The following is a 3,711-nucleotide window of genomic DNA, read 5'->3' as shown; positions in this document are numbered from 1 at the left end:
TAGTTTTTTAAATCTAAATATTTTAAGTGCAGGTGGTCTGCATTTACTCTTAAGACTACTTTTTCTTGATTTCTTTGTCAGAAATGTTGTGTGGGGCATAATCCTCATTGTCAGAGTTCCTCACCTATAACCTTTGCTGTTCCACTACCTGCCCTGTGTACTACAGAGTAAGGGCTTCTACCAACTTGACATTTACTTACACAAAACAAGAAAGTCTCACTCAAACTAGCCATTCTACAATTCCTTCAAGGAACTCTTATCTTTTTTAAAATTTGTTCCTCTGCCTCTTTTAACTTTATAAGCTTATTCACTTTTGAAATGTGTTTATTTATTTTATTGTCCTACCTGGATAAATTATAACTCACAGTGGACCAGGAGAAATTAGAATTATGTGGTTATGTTGTCAGAAATGTGTGAATGGATGATACTTTCTTGGAGTTTTCACTTCCATCTGTGGACTGATGAGTCCTAAAATGTAACTCTAGTCCGGTCCTCTTGAGCAATTCCACATAACATTTCCAGCTTCATGCTGAAAAACTCTATTTAGATCTCTATGAGTCCCTGCTTATACTTGCCTTAAGCCAAACACATCTCCACTCAAACTTGTTTTACTGCCTTTATTTTCTACCAAAAGAATAGATTTTCCCAGTTTCTAAGAGTTATGGCCCAGCCTATGAATTATACTTTAATATTTATACACAATTCAACCTTGTTTCTCAGCAAATTACAATTTTAGTCTCTGACTAATGAACAGCTGGTTAACTTTTCCATAAGTCATGCTTATATTGTATTGTTGATTTCTCACGCCAGATGTTTATCAGCATATTGCATAAAATAAAAATTAGGAAAAACAATAGCTGTCAGTAAAAAGATCTCTTAGATCTGTAAGACTGCTTTGACAATTTTTATGTGCTGAGGTGAATAAGGTAACAAGAACGTTAAATTAAAATTCTGTGTAAATGTAAAATTCTTTTACATTTAATTGAATATTAATGAGGATAATATATAGTTAATATAACATTGGGCATTGGTCCAGGATAGTTTTCCTCTAATTCCTTAGTTGCAGTACAATCTGACAAACAATCTACTTTACAAATTTGAAAATGCTGTAAAGGATGTGCTTGCTGTGTCTGGCTTATTTCACTCATTATGATGGTCTCCAGATCCATCCATTTTCTTACAAATGACAGAATTTTGTTATCACATTTTCTCCCTAATATGAGGAATCTAAAGCAGATGACAAGAAATCAGAAAGGAGACTGTTATTGGACAAGACAAAGGAAATGGGGTTTGTGAGGGCAGATACGAAAATACACACATGGGACTCCCCCACCTCCACTATCTGAAACTAGGCAGGTAGTGGGTAGCAAGAACAGTAATGGGGTGAAAAATAATCAAAGCATGGTATGTGTCTGTATGGATCTGCCAAAATGAAACCCATTAATCTGTATAACCAATAATAACAGTGGAGGAAAAAGGCTTTACCAGAGTCATAAAGCAACTTGAGAAGAATCAGGATTCAAAATTAGGTTGATAGTTACTCATCTAAGTGTCTTCTCTACTAAACCCTACTTTGGCTTACCAGGGTGCTTTACAGATGATGTTCAGACTCTCAGAATGTTTCCTCTTCCTCTCATTTTCATACCCTATAGTTAATCAACCACCCATCTCCTTTTTAGATCCTACCTCAAGCATCTGTTCTTTAGAAAAATTAACTCCTATCTCATTTCAGTTCTTTGCTTGTTAAAAAATCTGCACTTCTTTCCAAAAACATATCGCAGTGTTGTTTTTGAATATGTTTGTGTAATTATTTGTTTAATAACCATATTTCTCTTTGGAGTAAAAATATTATATGAGCAGGACTTGAGTTAATTTTAGTCTCTTGTATTTACAGTGAAAAGATGTCTGGTACATAATTTTAAAATATTGAATCTACAAAGAGATATGGTGATTACATAAAGTAAGGTGATAGTCCAAAGAAAATTGTATCTTAATAAAAAACCATCACTCTGCCATTGTAGGCTGAAATCAGATCCTGGAAGTTCTGAGACTAAAGAGGAATTCCATGAGATACCTTCACTGAAATTTTCCTAAACCTGTCCTTCTTTGTGTTATTTACCTATTCAGAGGCAGCAAATGTTAGAGATTGCTTAGTTTAAGTTTTACCATTGTGTAATTTTCTGAGGCTTGTGATCACTAGTTACGAGTAATGTATGCCTCTGATGGGTAGGGCACTAACTGAGACACTTAATGGACATTAGAGAGGACACTGTCCTCGTCACCAAGTTGCTCTCTGTGAATGTACCTTATGGTTGAAATATTTTATCAAGCATCTGCTTTTCTGAAAATGGACACCACTGCAGAGAGAGTCAAGGAATTTTTAAAAATGCCAGTGACCTAACTGCTTTAACACAGCCTATGACCACCACATATATAGTTTCCATGGTTATATCTGATTTCTTTACATTTTAATCACTTCCATATGCTAAAACAAATTACCATAGATTGTATGGGACAATCTATGGTAATCTATTGCTTCTCAGAGACGCAGAGGCTGGGAAGTACGTCACCTAAGTGACACTGTGGTCATGCCCAGTGAAGACCCTCTTGTTTTGCAGATGACCAGTTCATGGTATGTTATGGTAGAAAGAGGAGAGAGAGAAACAAGTTTCCTCCTGTTTTTTCTCATTCGGGCTCCACCCTCATTCCTGGACTAACTCTCCCATACCTCATCTCCAAATCCTATCACATTGGATATTAAGGGTTTAATATATGATTTTGGGGGACAGGGAATACTAAGACTCAGTCCATTAGAAACATCAGTGCTCTTTCAGTTTTGATTTTCTTAGTGAGTGTTGTTTTGTTCAAAAAAGTAATTTATTTGTCCAGTTGATCTGAATGGAAGAATTCTTTGAGTGTCTGTTGAGTATTTTTTAAAATGTGCCAGGCATTATACTGGGTCATGCTGATGGAAAGGTGAAGATGCATTCTTTGCCTCAGGGAGCGCACAGTCTATGAGACAGAACAGTAAGTAGACAATGGCAGTGTGCTGGGTTTTGAGACATGAGTGTGTACAGGTGTGATAAGGGGACAGAATGATCACAAGACTCACACAGTGATTCTGGTTAGTCTTTCTGACAGAAGTGATGCTTGAACTCATTCTAAATAACCAAAAGAAATGACAACCATTATTTCCTTTAGAGATCTAGCACCGGTTTGTAATTGTACATTAAGGTCATTATTTGATTAACATTTTCATCTGCTACTACGTGCTGAGCTCCATGAACAAAATATACTGTTTCTGAGAGCTTAGAGTTGCTTGCTCCCATCTGCACGCTGATCAAAAAGAGGTGGCAAAGAGGATGGAGAAGAGAAATTGGATACTACTCTGAGGAGAAAGTAGAGGTGAGGTCAGCTGAGAGGGTCATGTACCTTGCAATAGAAGAGAAGATGGTGTGCATTTTTGCAGGTTAGTTTTCAATACAGCTTAGTTTTCTCCTTTTCTTTGAGTTAATCTGAACTTTTGAAATTCTTAGCAGGTATAACTGGCTTATCACAGGTACTTACAACAGTTTGAAGCCTCTCCAAAGAAATTGAAAATTGCTTTAATTTGAAGTTCTTAGGATTGAAACTGATTTTGAAAGTGGACCCTGAGGTTCTTCTTGATTAGGCCTCATTTACAGCGGTTTGTTACTAAGACTGATGCTTTTC

The sequence above is a fragment of the Fukomys damarensis genome, unplaced genomic scaffold (assembly GCF_012274545.1).
Source record: "Fukomys damarensis isolate Sample0158 unplaced genomic scaffold, DMR_v1.0_HiC HiC_scaffold_2, whole genome shotgun sequence".
NCBI classification, from domain to species: domain Eukaryota; kingdom Metazoa; phylum Chordata; class Mammalia; order Rodentia; family Bathyergidae; genus Fukomys; species Fukomys damarensis.
Note: the sequence above shows the minus strand (reverse complement) of the source record.